Here is a 23,776-nt window from a genome sequence, read left to right as displayed (position 1 = left end):
TTTTGCGCGCAGCAACAGTACGCCTTCGTGGCTTTGGCCCTCTCCCAAGATCGTCGAAAGCTTGATGTGGCACGTAATTTCTGCGCGAAGATTGCTGGTGAGATTGCCACCAGCATCAGCGCTGCTGCGAGCGTCGCCCATATGTCAGAAATGGACGTCCAGTTTTCTCAAGAACGTGAAATCGCTCTCGCTTCCTATATGCGTTCATTAACTGACCGTGACGTAGTTACTAACCCAGCTGTAAACAATCCGGAACAGGAGGTCTGTATAATGCTTCTGGCTTACCTGTCATGGCTTAACGGTATCGTCCCTCAGCAATTGAAGCCGAACCGGATGGTCCCGCTACTCAAACCTGAAAAAAATTCCACTTGACCTGACGTCGTATCACTTGCTTGCATTGGCCACTGCGTCGGCAATGTCAATGACTGGGTGATTCGCGCAGGTCTGTATCTGGAGCGTTATGACGCTTATCCTTAAGCAATGGTGGGTTCCGGAGAAGCCGCTCTTCTGTTGACAATGTTATCGAGCTTTCGGCTTTTATCCGAACACAAAACCCTCAAGCATAATATCAGGCTTTTCCTCGATGACAATGTAGCCCCTGAAGCTATTCTTATTATGCTAGAAAGTGTAGAAATGGGCTGGCGAAAGTTCAAGTGGATACGTGATCACTTGAACAAGCGGGGAAAAAAGAATAATTTCTTATATGCTTTAATCGGCTTCATCGTCTGTTGGCTTCATAGAGACGTAACCTAATGGAGCCCTACGTAACCTACTGAGCCCTTCAATTCCGGTTGGGCAGAGGCTTTCACAGAACCATGTGCATTGTTATGACCATGTCTTCGACGTAATGCTTGCGAACGTATAGTGATCTGGCATTGCTGCACATGTAGTACCGACAAGAATTTTGATTTCGTGAAGTTGCCGAGAGCAAAACCCGAGACTTGAAGGAAGGGACAACACGAAGCGGTTGATTGCGACAACTTCCTAAAATCATAAATTACCAACTGGCCTACAGCCACATAGATAGATAGATAGATAGATAGATAGATAGATAGATAGATAGATAGATAGATAGATAGATAGATAGATAGATAGATAGATAGATAGATAGATAGATAGATAGATAGATAGATAGATAGATAGATAGATAGACAGACTTTATTAACATAATAATCAGAAGAACCGCTAATGGCCGGGGCTCCTAGTCCAGGGCTCCTCTGGCTCTTGCCATCTTCTCAGCTCTCTCTATCATCTTGAGCTGGTCGTCGAGGGCCGAGCTGGACAGCAGTGCCTCCCAATGATCCCACGTGGCGTTCGTGTCGGGGTGTTCTATATTATAGATAGATAGATAGATAGATAGATAGATAGATAGATAGATAGATAGATAGATAGATAGATAGATAGATAGATAGATAGATAGATAGATAGATAGATAGATAGATAGATAGATAGACTTTATTAACATAATAATCAGAAGAACCGCTAATGGCCGGGGCTCCTAGTCCAGGGCTCCTCTGGCTCTTGCCATCTTCTCAGCTCTCTCTATCATCTTGACCTGGTCGTCGAGGGCCGAGCTGGACAGCAGTGCCTCCCAATGATCCCACGTGGCGTTCGTGTCGGGGTGTTCTATATTGTGTAGTGTGCACTACCACGTAATGTGGTATAGGGTTGGTGTGGCCCCGCACCACGCGCATTCTTCCCTGTAGGCTGTGGGGTGTGTGCGATGTAATATGTGTAGGTTCGTGTAAGTGCCTGTCTGGAGCCTACGCCAGGCAGCGGCATCCTCTGTCCTTAGATTTCGATGGGGTGGTGGATATTGCAAGCGACTCCCTCTGTGGTAGTTCACGATCGCTGAATACTCGAGGTCGGCAGGGTCTGGATCTTCTGCACCCGGCGTGATGAGTGCTCGCTTATGCATGAATCCTCGAGCTGCTCTGTCGGCCTGCAGGTTACCAGTGATGCCAATGTGGCCCGGTATCCAGATGATCGTTTGGGTGGTGATGCCCTCAGGGTTCTCTTTGAGTATTTGGGCTAAGACTTGCGCAACAGGTCTTCCAATTCTTCCCTGTAGGAAGCTGCGGCAGGCCTGCTGGGAATCCGTGAGGATCTTCAGTGGTTTGTTTGCGTGTTGGCTTTTGCGGATGGCTAACGCGATGGCCAGCTCTTCGGTTTTCGTGATCGTGCAGGGCGTGTCGATGCAGCGGAGGTGGCGTGGCCTCGGTGGTCGCATACCACTGCCACTGCACCCTTGTTATTCGTCCCATACATGGCGGCGTCCGTAAAACTGGTCGTGGTATTGAACCTGAATGCTTTTTTCCATGTACTGGGCCCTTGCTGTCCTGCTGCCGGAGTATACGTTAGTGTCCATGCTGCGTGGTGTCGGGGCAACGTGATACCTGTCCTGGACGTGACGAGGTATCGAGCAGGTTTCTTGGGTTCGTGTTATTATAGCTTGGAACCCCAAGGTTTGTAGGACCCGGCCCGTGCGAGTCCGCGCAAGTGTCTGTTGTTGCGAGACGTAAAGGGCTTCTGTCAGTTCACTGAGGGTTTTGTGCAACCATAGTGCCAATAATTTTTCAGTCGAAGAACTCATCGGCAGGCTGAGAGCGGTCTTGAAAGCCATCCTCAAAAGTGTGTCGGCCTGCTTCGTCTCGAACTGTGTGAGATGGTAGTAGGGCAGGCTGTATGTGATTCTGCTCACCACCAGGCTTCTGACCAGTCGGAAGGTGTCTCTTTCCTTCATGCCTCCGTTCTTGGATGTTACGCTGGAGATCATGCATAGTATCGCCTTGACACTGGCTTTGAGGAGTGTAAGGGTGTGTGTGGCCCGCTGCATGGTTGGACTGCAGCCACATGCCCAGAACCCTGATCAATGGTTTCCCTGGTATGAGACCCCCGTTGAGGCGTACCTCAAGTTTTCTTGTTGGGTCTGTGGGGACTGTGTCGTTACCCCGGCCTCGCCAGACGCGTAGCAGCTCAGATTTCTCGGGGGAGCATTGTAGTCCCCGTTGGCTGACGTATTCTTGGATAATATTCGCTGGAGTTTGCAGCCATTCCTTTTCAACGAGGGACCCTATTGTGGTCCAGAGCGTTATTTCGTCTGCGTAGATTGCGTGCCGAAGACCTGCTACGTCCTGCAGTTTGCTTGCGAGGCCGATCATGACGACGTTGAACAGCGTGGGTGAGATGACAGCACCTTGTGGTGGGCCCTTTTTGGGAGGGTGGTACACTGGAGTCTGGGTCTCTGCCATCTTCAGCTCCTCCATGCGGTGGCTCACGAAACTCTGAACATACTTGTACGTTCGCTCGCCGCAGTTGGTGTTGGCCAGCCCTTCTATTATTCCTTGGTGGCTGACATTGTCGAAAACCCCTTTGATGTCGATTGCTAGGAGAACGTGTTTGCTGCTGCGGGAAACGTTGCTGAGGACGTCTTCCTTGATTTGGAGCAGCAGATCTTGTGTGGACAGGCCTGCGTGGAAACCGAACATGGTGTCCGGCAGGTGTTTGTTATCTTCGTCTCTGAAGTATCACGTTTATAATTTTCTCGTGCACCTTGCCGAGGCAGGACGTGAGCGAAATGGGTCTGAGCTTTTCAATTGCCACTTTCTTGCCCGGTTTTGGGATCATGATTATTCGTGGGTGTTTCCATATCGCCGGCACCGTACCTTGTTCCCAGTGTTGGTTGAGAAAGGCCGTGAGCGCGGAGGTGGACTTGTCGCTCAGGTTTCTGATCATGGAGTTCGTGATGTGGTCCGTGCCCGTCGCTGTGTTACGGGTGCGGGCTGCGATGACCGCTCTCATTTCGTTTTCTGTCATAGGTTCGTCCTTTACAGGGTTGGGTTGTCCTGTGTAGGGTCTTGTTCATGGTTGCGTGGGAGGGGGATCTCCATAGCACTTGGTCTTGATGGCGTTGATGAGGTCTTGATGGCTACCTAGGTAGGTGTGTAGTAACCGCTCTATAGAGCCTTGTGTCATTCTGCTTTGGTTTTGGTGGGGTCCAGGATGGCTTTGGTGAGTTTTAATTTTAAATGCGTGAGCATTTGTATGCTTACCCAACGAGCAAACCGTCCCTTCGTCCGTCCCGTAATGAGACGACCGCTTTAGAGATAGCGCCCGCAGCAGCGAGCGAATTGGCCTTTGCGCTGCCTGCCGCTTCAACGCCAACAAAGACCCGCCGTGGTTGCTCAGCGGCTATGGTGTTGGGCTGCGTCGAATCGCGGCCACGGCGGCCGCATTTCGAAGGGGGCGAAATTCGAAAACACCTGCGTACTTAGATTTAGGTGCACGTTAAAAAACCGCAGGTGTGGTCGAAATTTCCGGAGTCCTCCACTACGGCGTGCCTCATAATCAGAAGGTGGTTTTGGCCCGTAAAACCCCATAATTTAATTTTTTTTTACGCCAACGGAAACAGCGAAAACAGTGCTGACGGTGCTCTCAGCAAACACCTCTGCCACTTTCGCAGATTGCTTTTAAGTTACGGGCGCGCGCGTCTCCTGAACAGGAGAGAACACAGCGCGTGAAGCAGTCGGCACTCTTCGTGGCATCGCAGATCGCTTTCAAGCTGCGGCGCGCGCTGCAGTGGCCATTACAAGCCGCTGCCTGAGTACGTTCACGGTTCAATAATGGTTCGAAGTGGATGGATAAGGCGCTAAAGAGCGATAACGGCTTATAATGATCGGAAGTTTATCAGCGCACCTGACGCGTCCACCTGCAGTACTTTGCTTGCATCATCAATGCTCCTTGCGCCGCCGTCGGCACCAGTTCGTGTCGCCGCTGAGCTGTCGTTAGTACTGGCCTAATCAAGTTTCATAAAACTGGTAATGGCATCGGGCTTCGTGTAGATGAACAAGTGGCACAATGTTTACGCTGCTTACGCATAGTTCGTCTAACTCCCAGAGGCGTTGCTGCATGATTTATTTTTTGTCCTGGACGTCGCGCGATAGTTTGTTTAACATGCGTCGTGTGTGACGCCAGCGCCTTGCTATTGTTTCGGCTGGAAGAGAGATAGTGATATCAAGAAGGAAATGACGCCTGAGCGCAGCGATGATGTGGATCGTGGTGCGAGAAACCCTTCATGAGCCACCAATTATCCCAACTTTTGTAGATCGCAGAGTCTGGCACACCACGATCACCTTCTTATCACACCCCTATACAGACTGAAAAATTTCGTCCGTTGTTACTTCAGCTTCCGCGCGCAACTCTTATTTCGATATAGCCCGGGCGGCGTGTATTGAAAAACCTATTTTCTCTTAGCGACAGTTGGGCGAGCAGATTGTGCGCCCAGGCATAACATATGCCTGGGCGCATGTTATGCACAAAGATCTAGGGCGCTCGCACTGGCGCTTCGGGGAAAAAGTACCTAGAAACCTGGTACATGCGAGCGGCGCATGGTGGCGCAGCGGCCGAGCACTGGGCTTGGGCGTAAATAGGAACACGCTTTCCGGACAAGGGGGCTGCTGTGGCGCAGCACAACTGAGCCACTGCCCTCACCACACGAACATCCATGTCAGCTTTGCAGGACACGAGCCTGACAGACCCTCTGATTGCCTTAGCACAAAAGAGGCCAAGGCATACAACCATGGAGACCACCAAAGCCAATCGCGGAACAGTGCGACCGCACGAGGGTGCGCCACGACTGGTTCTGGCTCTGGGTTCCACTGAGCCAAACAATACCCCGTAGATCGACTGGCGCAGGCGGCCAGGTCGAGCGACCTTGGGAGCATGCATCATCACTTAATGGAGAGGTCTCCACCTGACTCATCAAAAATCACGGCCGAGCGAGCCCACACCTCGAGAAACTTTTTGTCGCCCAAGTAATGCCGCTCGAGTGAGATGGAACCAGACCTCCTTCCGTGCTTTCGCAAGCACTTCGTGGAGGCCCGGTGTCCGCCCCCCGAAAACCGCATCACAGCGTGCCAACCAAACTTGGTAGGAGATCTCGAGAAGAAAAGAAGCGCGAACTAGTTGATCGCCTGCTTAAGCAAAGGGCGCAAAAAGCGAACCGCCTGATATGGAACACCTGGAAGACTAAAAAGACTAGCAATCCGCAGGAGAAGAGCCGCGTCAAGCAAACACTGCATAAAGATATGACCATGTTACTATGGGTGGGCAGCGCAACCTGGCCCAAATACGAGAGGAAGTACACAAGTACTTCCTCTCTTCTTTCATCCTGGTTGCGCTGCCCACCCATAGGAACATGTTCAATCGCGAACTCGTCCAGCTTGCCGAGTTAATTAAGTAAAGATATGAACCGAGTCCTCACGACCACCACACAAAAAGGGCTCGCCAGCGCCGGAGCAACGCCAGGCCCACAAGACAGTGGCATCGGGAGCAGGAGGTCGGAGACTATTTTAATCTCCTCGCGCGCTCAACGCTTGCGTCAATCTTCAATTCAATTCAATTTTTATTTTTCCAGAAATAATAGGTCCTGGAAAGGGTCAAGAGCTAAAAGCTGTCTCGACAGCTTGACTAGGCCCATGACCCCCTCTACAAGGCAGTACTGATGTATACAGAAACAGGTAGTGTCCATGACATCAAGAAATGCGAAGAACAATAAATTATACAGTAGCATAAGGGCAATTGATTAATAAATCTACAGCACCTGAAGACCTGAAGCACTCGCTCACACTGGCCTTCACTCCATCCCATTCTCTGTCTTCTAGATTTTCTCTGTTGTGAAGCGAGCGGGAGGGAATGGTCGCTACCTCTTATACAGTGACCGTTCGAGTAACGTAAATATATTGAAAGCGTGAAAGCCACTGCGTTCGAAACATGCTATTTTCTAAAGCTACCATCGTTGCTCAAGGAAATATTGCAACTAAGCCATAATAGGCCTTCAATTTTTATAAACTACCTTAAACGAAATAAAATATCTGGAAGCTTTAAATGTACAGCGTGGATCCTTTAAAGACAGGATTGTAAATCGATCAATTTATCCGTATTATCTTGTACTTTTGGAGAAATTTTTGCGCAGCTACCGCTATAGCGCGTCACGTCGCGTTTTGCAATGCCTCACGCTTGCCACCCGGGATCGCCGTTCTTCTCACTCTTGCTTCCTCGATTTGGCGCGCGGCGGACAAAGGTCGGGAGAGAGAATCGCTGCTTTTGGCTACGTTGACGCGCCGGCGCTGAGGCTGGCGATCGCTTGATCGCTCGAATAGCATGATCACTTGAAGCCAGCGACAGTGGTAGAATCAAGGGATGTCGCTGGAGCCAACTTTTTTACAGAAGAAGGTACGCGTCTTCGTCGGGGCGAAGACGAGACCCCTGGCGAAACATTGGCTCCAGCGCGAGGCGTCCTCTCGTTCGACCACTGTCGATCAAACGACTGCTGAGTCGTTTAGGGCTGCACAGCGCCTGAGAGAAGATGACGCGCCTTTAAAAGGAAGCGAACGCACTGCTCTTCGCGCAAATGACGCTGGCGCCGTCGTCCGAAACCGCTGCCAAAAATGTTGGCTGTATCTTCTTCTCGTTAGGTACCGGACAAACCCTTATATTCCCTGCCTTCTTTCGCAAAAAGCTCGATTTGTTGAGCGGCGCGGCCTTTCCTTGCCTGCGCGACGCGAGAGTGGTCGCTCACAAGCGCGGTGCAGCGGTGCGCGGCCGGACAGGCGTGCCCCAAGGACCACACAGCCGGCGGATCAATAGGCGCGCCGAGCGTGAACGCATTCCGCAGCACCCGGACATGACCAGCGCGGCCCAGAAGGCCGTGACACGACCATGGACCTCAGTCGACCGTGGCACGAAAACAAGACGCTGGAAACGGGGCAAGAACTATAAAACACGTACAAGTGTAAATAAAAGGCCAGGGGTCGCGCCGCTACCCCGTAACGCGCGTGGGTGCTAAATGGGGCCGTGTGAATGGCTCCGTTTGGCCGCCCTTGTATCTATACCCGAAATCCCGAATCCTCCGCCTCGCGAAAAGAATGCAGAGCGGCGCCCGATTGGGGAGAGAAGGGAAGCTGCCGCTTCACTGCGTGCGCTGCCAAAGGTTAAAGCGCGCCGGTTATAGGGAGCATCCGCGGGGGCCGGTTCGGGTTTTTCGGCTGTGCACGAGACGAAACGGCTGGTGGCGTATCGCGCTGTGATAACGGGCGTGCCTGAACACGCAAGTTGGCCCTTGCTGAGCTATAAGACGTGCATACACGGTATGACTCTTCATCGACTGCGGCGCTTCCCGTGATTCCCGGTGCTTCTGGACAAACAGAAGGCTCTTGGGAACCAAGGCGACCGTGCGAAATAGCAGATTATTTACGGGCTGATCATTTCGTATAGTTGCTGCCGTTCATTTAGTTAACTTGTAACCTCGTTTCACAAGGACACTTCGAACAATACGCATGGACAACGTGGTGGAGGTAAGTGGTCTTACTTTTGTTCTACTTCGGTAGATTGAGTACGCCTAACCTATAACCTAACCTTGCAGTGCCTGGCTTACTTCTTTACCTTGCTGAAGTAAGACGGCTAGGACTGCCCAGCCCTGTGTCCACCGAAGTGAGCCTTACGCGTTCCGTTCTTTTTTTTTTTTTTTTTTTTTTGAGACATCGATAAGTGTTGTGTGATGTGGCCATTTTTTTCCTTGTCGCTTAAACGGGAGATATGTGCTTGTATGTCTACTACGGTGAACTAGATGCGAAGCACTCACTGAATAAGATTTGCGCTCTGTCTCGCCGAAGCACTCTCGTGCGCGACGCTGACGGAAATGGCCACTGAATTAGTAGTGTGCCCCAGCTGCAGCACGACGCTGAACTAGTTGACTAAAGATAAGTTGCAGGTCCTTCCCCAGCAACTTCCAAGGCGCAAGAGGTGTGGTGTCCCTCTTTCTAGCCGCTGTATACAAGAAAGGTGACTTCACCCCAGTACTCGCGAACGGGTCTCGACTCGAATCCAGTGTTGCCGCCGCTACTAGCTTTCCTTTTTTTCAGATTTTCATTGATTTCATGATAAAGCTTCGGCGCCTACTGCTTTCTGGCGTCTTCCAGAGAAAAAAAAGCGATAGCGACATCTGCTACCGTTTGAAATGCTTATACTTTTCCTATTACTTTCTACGAAATGTGCTACTTTTTCTGCAGATAACTGCTAAAGCGCAATCAACTTCTACTGCGCACGAACAACGAGAGATATGTGCCCCTTTTTTAATCTTTTCTGGGTTAAACGTAGTGCAAAACAGACTTCACGATTTAGGTACCAGATGTCATCTGAGATACTTCGAAAATTGGTTTCACGGTTGGAAAGCGGTATTTTTTCATAGTTGTGGTGTTCGAGACTCCCTGGGCTCCGCGTGGCTTCTCGTAACCCTCACAGCGCCAAGAATTTTTGGAGGTCATTGTACTGGGCTGCTGCCTCGGAGATGGCACTTTGTGGAACTAACCATAAGAACTGTATCCGTGCCATCAAAAAAAAAACCTTCCGTTTAAAATATAAATTTTTGTCAGTGTAAAGGAATCTACTGATTTCTGCTGATTTCTTTAAGCAACAAATCAACCATTTCTTTTATGATCCGTGGCAACACTGCTCGAATACCTTCCTTTGACTCCGCAGAGGGTAGGACAGCAGCGCTCATCGATTATTCCCGAGTAATTGCTCGTGGAAGAGCCCTCCCATACATAGTGCACTTGTGTAGACCAAGGAGGTTAAGTCTATATAACCTCCTTGGAGGAGGCGCTAGGAGCGCCTGATCGCCGATCAGCGCTGACCTGTCGTTTCACTGAGCAGAAGGCCTGTTTTTAGGTTTTGAGATAAAAGACGTGCGCTTTAAGCCTCGAGACACATACACAAAATTTTTCGTTTAGCTTGCCGCAACCTTGACTTTTAAAATTGTCTTTATGTACAGCAGAAAAATGTTGAACATATACGGGCTTAGATTTTAACGTACTCCTGCTACTCTATATCGCTGCCAATGCCTTTCTTGCGCACTACACTTAACGGGTGTCAGCGACGACTATAATTATTAAAGATAGAGGATTTGAGACAAAATAATACTTCTTGCATGACAACGTTCGCAACAAGAGCGGACAAAAAAAAATTCCCTGTGGGATGATTTAGCAGCGTAATTAAGATTCGATAATATACTTTTTTTGTTATCAGCCATAGGTTGCCAACGCCAATTGTTTGTAGCTAATGGGGAGCGCATAACAAATCGGCTTTTAAAATGATTTTAAAGCCCTCGTTTAAAGCACGCTGGCACGGAGAGTGCCGATTAATTTTTAGCGCCAAAGCGAAACCACGCCCGTGCATGAACGCTCGATGAAAACAACGCCATCGTCGAGCGGCAGTGCGACGCCTTACGGCTGCATCACGTAGTCACGGGACGGGTCACGTGACATCTCGTGGTGCTCTGGCTGGAACTCCAGGCTTATACAGTCGATCTCAGCTGGCACCCCGCGTTTGGTTTGTACTTGTCGCCAGAAAAACGAGAAAAAAAAAAAAGAAACGAACAGTCGTCGGTGCGGGTCGACAGCGGAATCGAAGAGCTGTTTCTTTCTTTTTTTTTTGTTAATATTGAGTTAGCGCAATACTCGTGCGTTAAATTAAGCGGAATTAATCGTTAGATCGCTAAATTAGGTGAAACGGCTAATTCCACAGTTACTGTACAAACAGATTATATATATATATATACCCGCCGTGGTTGCTCAGTGGCTATGGTGTTGGGCTGCTGAGCACGAGGTCGCGGGATCGAATCCCGGCCACGGCGGCCGCATTTCGATGGGGGCGAAATGCGAAAACACCCGTGTGCTTAGATTTAGGTGCACGTTAAAGAACCCCAGGTGGTCAAAATTTCCGGAGTCCTCCACTACGGCGTGCCTCATAATCAGAAAGTGGTTTTGGCACGTAAAACCCCAAATATTATTATTATATATATATATATATATATATATATATATATATATATATATATATATATATATATATATATATATATATATACCAAACAGAGTAGCAACTTGGACTTGCTCCAGGGTTGAGCCCGCGTTGCTGCTTTTACCGAAGCGGTATACGTGCTTCTCGTGTGGACTTCGAATCACTTGCTGTGAATCAATTGGTGAATAGTGCGAGCTGGCATGGAATCGACCGGTCGAACGCTTATCGGCGAAAAAGCTGCTCCGCATCGACCAGCGGAGTTTGTTAATTACGCGCAGGAAGTGTCACTCATTAGGCGCTGCATGATGGGAACGTTGGCGCTGTGCGGGGCGCCAGCCTCGCGGACCGCTTAACGAAATCATCGAGTCTGGTGAAAAACGAGAACTGCGCTCGATGCATTGCAGTTTCCTGGTTTGAGGATCGTCATGAAGCAGCGTATGCACACAGAGCAAGCCAATGCTTTACAGTGTCACCCGCCATTTTGAATCGCTGGCTCATATATTTAAGTTTGCCGAAATTGCACTTTATCCGGAAGCAATGAAAAAAAAACAGAAACTAAAATTATATAATAAATGGTAATGGCTCGATAACTTGGCTGTAGGGGGGCTATCTCTAGTATACTTTTTTTTTTACCGCTTCATTTAGGCACCTGTCGTACGCAAGAATTAATAACAGATGGCCAAACAGGAAATCAAGAACATCGAACACTTCTTACCGGTAGGGCGAAGAAAAAAAAATGGGACAAAAATACTGATCGTTTTATTTATTTACTTCTTTTGTCAGTGCTGGCCCTGCTGTTTCTTGTTTCGCTCTGTAGAAGCATAATGAGGTTGGAGCAGTCGGCTTTCTCTTGTAGAGCCAAGCTCTCTATCTCTAAACACATATTTATTTCTATGTCTCTCGTTTTCATGAAAATCAGCGTCGTTCTCTGCTGCCTATAAGTGAGCAAGTATAAGCAGGAACGTTATCACTCTTAAAAAAGACGGCGCTCCAAAAAATATATTTATATACAGTGCCGAAGCAGCATTCACTTTACGACGTAAATTGAGGGCGCGTCGAGTTATACCTGTATACGGCCTGAGAACTTCGAATTTCGATTGAGGACTCATCGCCTGCTTTGACAACGCATCATCTATGACGTTCGGTGGCTACGGCCTTGTGCTTTCCGAGCACGAGATCGAGGGTTCCACTTCCGGTCGCGGCCGCCGCATTCCGATGAGGGCGCAATAAAAGAACGCTCACGTGATGTGCGTTCGGAGCACGTCAAAGATGCCGGCGTGCAGAGCGACGATACAGACGCACTAAATCAATTTATGATCTCAGAGACGCAAGACGCATTCAGCAGAAAGTTCAGCGTCGCATAGACAAACTAGAGAGTGAGCGATGGAAGACATTCTGTGAATCACTGTACCCTCGCAAGCCTCTTTCACATATCTGTCCGCGGTCAGATACGCGATGAGAGTCCGTGGTCTTAGTTCATTACCGCAACAACGACAGCCATTCGCAGCTTTGGCCCTCCATCTTGGCCAAACTGAGCTTGGTGTGATGGACGAATTCTGTGCGAGAGTCACTGGCGGGCCTCTCAACACCAACATTGATGTGAGTGACCGCCCTGCGGCTCGGGTACCAGATATACACGTGTGTTTTACCATGTTAGAACTCGAAGCTTCCCTGGGCTTTTCCAAACGATCATTCTCTCCAGGCCCTGACGGCGTCACCTATGCTGCCTTGGGACACCTTGTACAAGAGGCAAGAAGAGCGCTTCTGAGGAGTTTCAACTAGTCATGGCATAGAGGTACAGTTGCCCGTCAATGGAAGTTAAGTCAGCTGGTACCTTTGTTAAAGCCGGAAAAATCTCCGTTGGACTTGGCGGCATATAAAGCTGTCATTTGAAGTCTAGCCCTCTGTCCTGTCCCACCTTTTTTTCCGTTAGTCTTGTGCGCGCTAGTAACTATGTCACAGCAAATTCATCAACACCAGCTGGCCCAACTGTCTGCGTTAGTTACAATATCCACGCCGCTTCCATGGCAGGCTTTCGTCGGTGTAGTTTCTCAATTGATAGCGTCATTGACCTGACAACGTTTGTGCAACAGGATAAAAGCCGTAAGCGCATATCAGTTGCGCTCTTTCTCGACGTGAAAGGCGAATATGACAACGTTGTACATAGCGCCGTCATCAACTCCCTGGAGACTATTGGAATTGGCGGCCGCATGCTTCGCTGGTTATCCGACTACATAACTCGCCGGTCGTTTTTTGTACGAATAGATGGCCCCACAGCTGAATATTACACCTACTGCGGCGTGCCTCAAGGAGGAGTATTGAGTCCCACGTTGTTCAATGTAACACTCATTGGGCTAGCTGAAGTTTTACCTAAAACAATCTATCTCTCGGTATACGCAAATGACTTCTGCCTTTGGAATTCTGCACTTCTGCGGTCACTTTGACATCAGCATGCCTTCAAGCATAAGGCATGACTGTATCGACCGAGAAATGTGCATTGATTGGATTCACACGTAAACCTATGACACCATACCCAGTCTCCATTAATGTACACACTATCACCTATGGAAAGACCCATCGATTCTTGGGTGTAATAATCGACCGAAATCTTTCCTGGAGCCCTCGTTGCACGTACCTGAGTAAAAAAACAGTTGTCAATTGTCCAGGTACTGAGATTCATGTGCGGGAAAACATGGGGCGCCAAGCATTGCGCACGTGTTTAGGACTTGCTCGCTATGCGTCGACAGCTGCAACAATCTTGCTCGCCAAAGATCATCCCATCCAAACATACGTTGCTGTGGATTGTCTCAGGACGCATATCCGTCAACTTTCCCGCGTCCCCGATCATCACTTGGCGCTCTTGTCATCGCAGAGACCTCGTGCAACGTTTTCTGAAGTTATAATCACTCATACAGATTGTCTTCCATCAGGATACATACCAGCAGCAAGGCCCTCATTACCCTTGTGGTGTCTCCAACAGCCTCAACTGCGCCTAAATATTCCGGGTGTAAAGAAGAAGGCCAATCACCCAACAATAGCTCTGAAACAGATGGCGCTGCTATTAATCAATGAGACATACGGGGACCGAATACACATCTATACTGATGGTTCGGTCTCACCTACCAGCTCTTCAGGTACCGTTGTCATTCAGGCTACGAAAGCCACAATGACATTCAAACTGTCACACATGACATCAACGGCGGCAGAGCTTGCTGCCCTGCGTGCTGCTGTCAAATACCTTCTGCAAGGACACCTCAGAAATGGTTCATCTTTTGCGACTCTAAGGCAGCAATTAGAGTCTGCATTTGGCGCTATATCATAGGACTCACCCCCCCCCCCCCATGAGCAGCTGACATATCAAATAAAAGAAGACCACCATCAAGCTATCGCTAAAGGGCATGAAAATATATTCCAGTGGCTACCTGGAAATACTGGCATTGGCGATGATGACCTCGCCGACGAAGCCACCCGGTTTGCTTATCTGGAAGCCCGGCCAGTTCCAATCCCCTTACCAGAACTGACGCTGCAAGAAAGCTTCGGATCGTGGCTAAAGCTATGACACACAAATACTGGTCTTCTCCCAATCTCCTGAAGTGTCATCTTCATATGCTTGATCCATCCCTAAAGCTACAAGTGACATAAAACGTTTCCCGCTCTGAGGCGACAGTATTGTGCCGCCTCTGGCTCGGGTGGCATCTATGAAGGCCTACTCGTTCCACATTGGAATAGAGGATACGCTCATGTGCGGCTCTTGTGGAATCATAGAAACGATTGAACGCATCCTATGTCTCTCTCCCCAGTACGACGTCGAGCGTGAAGCTCTCCGAACAGCATTGAACCAGCTTGACTCTAGACTATTTTCGGAAATGAAAATCCTTAGACGGTGGCCGTACGCGTCGATGGCACAGAAACCCACGAAAGCGTTGTTGAAATATCTCAAGTCGACAGGTTTTGGCAACCGTGTATACACTGGGTGTGACCCTTCAAATGTGCGCGAAACTGTGCTCTCTCTCTCTCTTCGTCCCCATACCCCTTCCCCCAGTCCAGGGTGGCAAACCGGACGTGCGTCTGGTTAACCTCCCTGCCTGTCCTCTCTTCTCTCTCTCTCTCTCTCTCTAAGATGACTATACGTGGTCAAAATTAATCACCTCTCCACTGTATACCAGAGAGACGTTGTCTGGAAAAGAGTGCAAGGAAAACGTTGAACATTGTTCCACACATTTTTCCGCGTAGCACAGTTTCCCCTTAAGTCCATTGCAGTTATATGTCTCTCCGTTCCCAATATTCATTTATCGTCTCAATAAAGCTCTTTGTCTGTCTGTCTGTCTGTCTGTCTGTCTGTCTGTCTGTCTGTCTGTCTGTCTGTCTGTCTGTCTGTCTGTCTGTCTGTCTGTCTGTCTGTCTGTCTGTCTGTCCGTCCGTCCGTCCGTCCGTCTGTCTGTCTGTCTGTCTGTCTGTCTGTCTGTCTGTCTGTCTGTCTGTCTGTCTGTCTGTCTGTCTGTCTGTCTGTCTGTCTGTCTGTCTGTCTGTCTGTCTGTCTGTCTGTCTGTCTCTTATCAAACGCAGTTCTCGCTAGATAAGTGGGAAAAGCTTGCAAAAAAAATTCCAGCTACTAAATGGATTCATAAGTGAAACCATACTAAGGGTGTTATACAGCGGCCCTCGTAACCCACTGTGCAGTTGCGGAATAGTAAACCGCGCAACTGAATTTAAATTTAATTTGTTAATGTTCTATAAGCTCGCGTTCAACGACACCACTGAAATTATACGGCACCCAGAAACTCTTGTGTGTTTGGGGGGGGGGGGAGGGAGGAGGGGGGAGAGAAAAGAAAAGAAAGGTGTGAATATGAAAACGGCTCGTTATTTATTTCCCAAAATAGTCACTTTGCGCTGCGAGATAACTGAAAAAAAAATTACCGACGATTACGTTACTTCCTAATGCGAAATTTGAGCGCAGCAAATAAGCTGTTTCACCTTTTCGATAGATTGAGGCAAAGAAATCGAGCAACACATGTATGCGCTATCACAGAATTTATTTTTTATTTTTCACACGTATTCCTTTAACAAAGACTCCACTAACAGTTCTTGACAGTCATGAAGGAAGCTTAGTGGTCGGAGAAATAGACTGATATATGTTCGACTTGGTACACCAATGCTTGATTCTCAAAGACGAGATCTATACAAGTGCCTCGCGAGGTTGTCACAGCCGTGGGACGCGTTACGAGCGAGAGGAACGGGATGTTCTCCCGCATAAGTGTTAGGAAATTGCTGTTTGTCTTTATGTCAAGCCGCCACCGATCTGGCTCTCTGATTGCCACCGCACAGGGCGAACGGCAGCGGCAATTTCGGCTCGGGCGGTGCACATATACAGATCCGCCGCCACCGATCTGGCTCTCTGATTGCCACCGCACAGGGGTTGCATTGGAGGAGGAGCGAAGAAAGGAATTAAGTTCGAGCTGGCGCTTTGACAACCGGAGACTCGCAGGAAGAGGGGGGAGGGGGGCGGCGTGTACACCCAGCGGCAAACGATGGGGGCAGAAGCGCGCGCAGTAAGCGGACTACACGATAAAGGGAGGAGGGAAGAGATAGCAGCGACTGACTGATGCCGCTGACGCCGATAGTGAGTCAACCCCAGCTGCGGAGTTGGTTTCAGGGACAACGCCGCCGATGCCGATACAAACAATATGATACCCTCGCTTCCGCAGCGCTAAGAACCAGGTCTAGCCGTGGGAAGGTGGTCACGTATTCGTCGACGTGCCGGGGCCTACGTGAAATAACCGGCGCGTCGGCAACTGAAGAGCACCCTATCCGCCACACAAGAACAGGGGGGGGGGGACCCTTTCCTCCTCTTTCTGCATGGCGGCGACGGTGTTCTATGCAGTCACGTTATCTTGACTCTAGCGGCGTCAGCGGCATCCAGCGGTATCAGTCGGTCGCTGCTAGCGCTGGGGGGATGAAAGGGGGGCGGAGCTGGTTACGAGGCCGACGACAACGCCGACGACGACGCGAAACCCAGGAACGGACGCCAAAGAGCTGCGCTCTAAAAAAGAACTCTGCTTTGCAGATCGTGTTATAAGACGGTCGAGCTGTTTCATTTAGCTGACGCGCTCAACTGCAGACAAGTCTACTTCGTGTCTAAAGACGACATCAACGACAAAACCTCAAAGTTAATCACAGCCCCGACCTTTAAGCCTTTCATTCTCCTATCTCTCGGGAGCGACAGCGTCCTTGTCAATTACAGAGGGTGAAGGCGCTGCCGCAAGGTTACACACGCACACATTACAATACGTCCATTTTGCTTTCATTATCCCGCTATAAGCGCGGCCGAGAGGCGCAATAAATATGACGTCTATCTCAGCTAGACCATGCATCTGAAGGGTGTAAGTGCATGCAGCCGCGAGCATTACAAATAAAGAGAGAGAGAGAGATTGCGAGTAAGTAAACACGTACATCAGACCATATAAAACAAATACACCAAAACCTGAATAGTTGGTTACGCACCACGCCTGCCTGGGGTGCAACTAACTCGTTATCGCCGCAAGATAGCTTCGATGCTCGTTTCTGTGCACGTTACGGAATGGTACACGAACCGCAGCGAAGGCGAGCCGGCATGAATAATAAAGCGAAGAGGTGGCGGCCGCGTCGTTGATCAAGGCTGCCCAGGGCGGCCGGCGTATCTTGCGTTCACGCATGAACGGCCGTACACAACCGTGCAAGGGTCGCTGGAGCTGTGCCAGTGTTCTTCTTCGACCGCCCCTTGTGCCGAACGCACGGCGGCTGCTGTTGCTGCTGCTGCTGCTGCTGCTACGCGGGCTCGCATTCGCGATCCGAAACCGCGAGACTTCGCAGACGCGAAGTTTTGCAAAACGTTCAAACGCGGGTCTGGCGAAGGCTGGAAAGACGGGTAAAAATATATGTGTACATCGTCTCATTTCTTTTCTTTCTTTCTCTCTATCTCTCTTCTAATGAAGTAGCGATGGTCGAACTTGGCGCTCATGCGTGCACTATAGAAACTCGGAGTGTGCCTCCGAGTTTCTGGAGCGTGCCCTATAAACAGTACAATACTTCTTTGTTTCTATCTCTCTTTCTGCCTTTCTTTTTCTCTTTCTTTCTTTATTTATTCCTTCCTCTCTTTATTTATCTTTCTTTCTTTCTTGACAAATACAGTAGCAGCTTTTCTCGTTGTGTGCTTCCGGTTCTTCCTCGTTTTAAATGACATAGCACGCTGCATGTAATGCCTATAACTATAACAACCCTTTCTTGACCTTGCACCGTGCTACCTGCTAGTCAATCTGCCATCTTTAAAGGCGACGTTAGTGAGAGGTCCACGAGAGGGAGAAAGACACAAATAGAGAGAGATTATTAAAATGCAGAGAGCTTTGCCGGCGTATTATTTCCGCAACATCCTTGAAGGGAACCGCGCAAAAGACGGGTCAACAGGGTGGCAAACACACGCACGCACAGATTTCTAATCGATTTTATCGACGCCGAGGATCCGTTTTTAAATGGATAACTTGGTTTAAGTTATCCGTGTTTAAAAAACGTTCGTTTGGTGTTAATAATTAATTCGTAAGTGCGTGTGTGTGCCTGCGTGCGCGCGTTTGCGTGCGCTCCATCCACTTGACCCGCGATTGGCGCTGTTCCCTTCGAAGATGTTGTCTTACCAACTATCTAGGATTCAAACCTTAGTGCCAGCATTACGTATACTTGTCTGTCTGCTATATTCTTCGTGAGAGAGGGAAGACAAATCTATAGAAAAGAAGAAGACAGGAATAATTAAAAAGGGAAAGGAATGAAAAAAAAAGAACACGACCTCTCATTTCGCTTTCACTGCAGATGTATTAAATTACGTGCACATTTGAATCTAGGAGTTTTGAAAGATAGGCAACTGAACGGAGGTGAGCGAGCAAGATGTCGAAGGCTTGACGCCGCTTCAACGGGCAGCGCCAGATGCCTATAGCTAACACGCGACTTGTTGTCTGGACAAGGAGCCTTGCCAGAGCGGCTGTATATTCATCTCGTACCTTGTTATTTCTTTACTGTAGTGTACGCCCTACAATCCGGTAAAATGTGTGCAACCTATAGCACACAACTGCAGTTGTAGGTTAGTTTGAGGAGGGCGCACACCGCTTCATCGAGGAATTCTTTTACCTCTCATGGCGCTGCCGTGCGTTGCTCTTGCCCGTTTCTTAAAAATTCGGAGTAGCAAAAAAAAAAAAAAGTGGCACACTCCAGTGACTGTAATTTTTTAAACTAAGTTTCTGCCATCCGCCCATGTGATGTGTTTTCTCGCTTTCCTCTTTTCTTTATTTTTTTTTTTTCTCGGACTGCTGCTGCGCCTCACTCTGCGTGGTGTTTTCGAAGAGCACGCACCTATACTATACGCGGCTAAATCTTTTTCCGAATTCTGCATTTCCAACCTCGATCGGTCAGTCGATGCGAAGGCTGCGGCTCTCCACCCTCCGGTCGCAATGACATGCGTCTCTTTGTATTTCTTGGCAGCGCACGTGCAGCGATGCGTCGAATAACGAGTTTATGCATTGAATACTCGAGTTAATGAAAGGACGCTTTACACGTATGAATAAAACGTTCTTCGCGCGATGCTCTCGCATGTCCGGTGAACTTTTGAAACACGACATCGCTTACTGTCTTCACTGTGCGAGTGCACTTAGAGAGAGACAGGTTAACGACAAGTTAACAGGTTAACCACAATCTCACAGGCTGATATATATAGGAGACTTGACACCTTTGCTCTCGCCGTCTATATACGACCCATGTCCCTGTTGTTTTGACTGCTGAAACTCGTGCCCCCGTTAACAAAACGTCTCACGCGTGCAAATCGCTTATCCGGTGCCGAGAGCGACAATCTGAAACCTGACCATAGGGTACGCTCAGCAGCGGTCCTTTGACGCCATCATGCTGTTATGAACTTCGGCAGCTGCATGAAGGGGGAATGCAAGAAATGTGCGCTTCCAATTGATTGATTGATTGATTGATTGATTGATTGATTGATTGATTGATTGATTGATTGATTGATTGATTGATTGATTGATCACGCTCGGAACCTTCGTCGTCGTGTATTTCGCAACATTTTATGAGAGGGAAATGACATGACGCCGCGTTCCTGCACGATTTTCTGAGGCCTTTCAGGCCACTCGGCCTTAAATATCGTTTTAGTGGCGTGTTGGAGTTGGGAAGCGTAATATAAAATTTAGTTTCTGCAGTCACAACTGCTATGGCATCACTCCCCTATATACTCCTAGTCGTTTTCACGAAGGATTGGATGGTGACATTGCGTAACACTAGGTACGCCTTCCCAGACTGCGTGACAGTGCCCACAGTTCTGCATCGTGTGTGTGTGTGTGTGTGTGTGTGTGTGTGTGTGTGTGTGTGTGTGTGTGTGTGTGTGTGTGTGTGTGTGTGTGTGTGTGTGTGTGTGTGTGTGTGTGTGTGTGTGTGTGTGTGTGTGTGTGTGTGTGTGTGTGTGTGTGTGTGTGTGTGTTTCATTCTTTTTCTCTCTCTCAACTATTGCATCCGTTTGCTCCTCCCTGGTACAGTGTAGCCAACCGGAGATAATCTATGGTTAACCTCTCTGTCTTTCCTTTGCCTTCCTCTCTCTCTTCTCTCTCTCTTCTCTCTCTCTCTCTCTCTCTCTCTCTCTCTCTTTTGACGTTCGCCGATGCCACCGGTGTCTGTCGCTGGAATGCCAGAGTGATTTGCCAGAATATAAAGTTAAAGAATTAAGCCGCAGTGCCTCGCGAGGACTCGAACGGCGGACTCGCATATCGCAAGTCGGAAATTCGACCTCTTAGCCACTCCGCCGATGCTGCGGAAACGAATACTGCGCCTCTGTGCCTGAACTCTCGAACGATTGTTAAAATGATTGGCTGACGCCACGCTCTGCAGGTGATCCGTAAACCAGCGTGGAGATGAATGAATATGAACGACGCCAGTGGCATGAAGAGAAAGGCGGGACAGGAAGGAGGACGAAGTCGTCGTGTCTCCTTTGTTTCTCCACCACCGCAGGGAGCGCCAGCTACACAAAGAAAGACGACTGCATCACCATGACTAAATAACTGTTCTTTTAGAAAGCAGATTGCTCGTGCTCATATGCAAATGTTTCCTCCAGCCTTTAGCGCACCAAACATCATCATCATCATCATCATCATCAGCCTGGTTACGCCCACTGCAGGGCAAAGGCCTCTACCATACTTCTCCAACTACCCCGGTCATGTGCTAATTTCGGCCATGTTGTCCCTGCAAACTTCTTAATCTCATCCGCCCACCTAGCTTTCTGCCGCTCCCTGCTACGCTTCCCTTCTCTTGGAATCCAGTCCGTAACCCTTAACGACCATCGGTTATTTGCCCTCCCCATTACATGTCCTGCCCATGCCCATTTCTTTTTTTTTTATTTCAACTAAGATGTCATTAACTCGCCTTTGTTTCCTCACACAATCTGCTCTTTTCTTATCCCTTAACGTTACACCCATCATTCTTCTTTTCATGCACAGCTCGTTGCGTCCCCCTCAATTTATGTAGAACCCTTTTCGTAAGCCTCCAGGTTTCTGCCCCGTAGGTGGGTACTGGTAAGACACAGCTGATACACTTTTCTCTTGAGGCATAACGGCAACCTGCTGTTCATGATCTGAGAATGCCTGCCAAACGCACCCCAGCCCATTCTTATTCTTCTGATTATTTCAGTCTCATGATCCGGATCCGCGGTCACTACCTGCCCTAAGTAGATGTATTCCTTTACCACTTCCAGTGCCTCGCTACCTATCGTAAACTGCTGTTCTCTCCCAAAACTGTTAAAAATTACTTTAGTTTTCTGCAGATTAATTTTTAGACCCACTCTTCTACTTTGCCTCTCCAGGTCAGTGAGCGTGCGTTGCAATTGGTCCCCTGAGTTACTAAGCAAGGCAATATCGATAATCAGCGAATCGCACAAAACAATGCAAGTCTTACTGAGCATACTATTTCGTTCAGCTATCGCGTCACTAATTCGTGCGGGCGAAAGTCGAATTTTTTTTTCCTTCGACGATCTTATGTTGCTCCGAAATTTCTTGCCGTCAGGGGTACATACAAGGCGTTACACGCCGCTGAAATCGAGGCGGAGTAGCCAAAGTAGTAGAACGAATGACAAACGCGTACGTAGATAAACGATCGGCGCCGGGCCAAGCGCGGCACACGCCTAGAAGACTTCGGCAGTATTGAATACAACGCACCTTCATGACGTGACACACAAGGCCGCAATCGCATACCAGACCTGAGTGGTATTCCCGAAGCGTGCAGTGTGTGAGTGCGGATGCCTTTTTTTTTTTTTCGAGCGACGCGCAGAAGACGCAGACGCAATCTACGGGATGACCTTCAAGGAGAATAATAATGACGCTCGTCACAAGCACCCAAGCCACCGCCACGTTATCGAGACAGCTACAGGAGCACCTCCGAGGCCCGAGATTTTCCTCATTGGGCGTGCATATATCCCCGCGAAGCGACGGCTTGGGCTTGCGAGCAGGGATCTTTCCTCAGAAGGCGTCGAGAGGGAACCTGCGCCAAAGTGAACTTGAATCGTCGAGGCATTCGAACATCAAATTTGCGGATGCGCCGCAGTGGGTAAAAGGATGGCCGTATGCCGGTTTTTCTTCCCCTCTTTTGGTGAACCAAAACACGCCACAATTGTGTATACACTCTTTTGCGGATTTCTTTGAACTGCGCTAACGTGCTGCGGTTGAAGTCTGCAAATAGTTGTACGAGTTGGTTCTGGTTCGCTACGCGTGACTGATAGCGGTGTCTTACAGCAAAAACCTCTCTCGTATGTGTTCGTTGCTGACGCAATTCCTAGGTTATACCATCGCTGGTACCCTCTTACATTGATGCTAACAGCGATGTTGCTGGTTGTCGCATTTTATTCCCGAAGTCCAGTAAAAAAGAAGACCACATAAAACCGCACGGTTCGCTCAGCCACATCACCTTATCTAATCGAGTAAATGAAAAAAATAATACCATAGAAGAAGAGTGGGAGGGGGATGGGGAGGTGACAGACAGGATCACGCGCCAACCTAAACCACGCACAAACAAAAATTACAAAACCATGTCATTTTCTATTTGTCTCTAGGGAGTAATCTGTTTCTATCTAGTGCCACAAAAGTAGTAAATATAGTGAAACGGAATACATAAAAAATGCTAATTTTCGTTGCATGCCCTTTACTGACTCGACCAACAAACATTGCGTCGGTACTGCTCGCGCTGAATAAGAGAGTGAAAAAAACGCATAAGCGTTGGTGCTCAATTGATGTAAGGTGCCGTTGATTTGAATATCTGCCAAAACGTAAGAGGCTTGCACAATCATATTTGGAAGAAGGATACTCACGGCTCTGCATCGTTGAATGACAAAATTTCTTTCGCGAATCATCGGCCACCATAGTGCCTCGCGCGCGTGACTTAGTTACTTACCATAACTGATTGAGCTCATATTATTATTATTATTTGTTTTGAACACAAATACACATATACACAGTTAACAGGAAAGGGAAAGCGAGGAGCAGGCTGGCAACTGCCACCGGAAGGGGCACAACGCCTGCCTAGTCTTCTGAAGGGAGGTGACAGCAACAGAGAAATGGAAGATAGGAAGAAAGGGAGGAAAGAGGAAAGGAAGAGCAACAGCACAAATCTAAAGACTAAAGTAGAACACAGTACACTACGCACGTTGTTCTGCCGAGTTTCGACTCTGCAGTCGGAATTAAAGTGACGCCGCGTCGAACAGCCTCCACAATCATCAATCACATCCATGGCTAGTTCGCTGTGCGGCTAATTGTGCGCTCCACGATGAGACGCCAAGTATAGCTGCACGCAATCACCGTTTCACCGGCAGCTCATATAGGAGCACAGAAAGCAGGTGCTCGCAGCAACATCCCTGACT

At 48.8% G+C, this 23,776-nt stretch overlaps 1 protein-coding gene across 1 annotated transcript in view; it reads left to right on the top strand.

Moving 5' to 3' along the window:
• LOC142576309 (Golgi-associated plant pathogenesis-related protein 1-like) overlaps positions 1 to 23,776 on the top strand; it is a 158,275-nt gene that overhangs the window by 79,159 nt on the left and 55,340 nt on the right. The gene's annotated exons all lie outside the window — the stretch shown is intronic.

This window comes from Dermacentor variabilis, chromosome 1 (genome assembly GCF_050947875.1).
Source record: "Dermacentor variabilis isolate Ectoservices chromosome 1, ASM5094787v1, whole genome shotgun sequence".
Taxonomy (NCBI): Eukaryota; Metazoa; Arthropoda; class Arachnida; order Ixodida; family Ixodidae; genus Dermacentor; species Dermacentor variabilis.
This window is presented reverse-complemented; position numbering and strand designations above follow the sequence as displayed.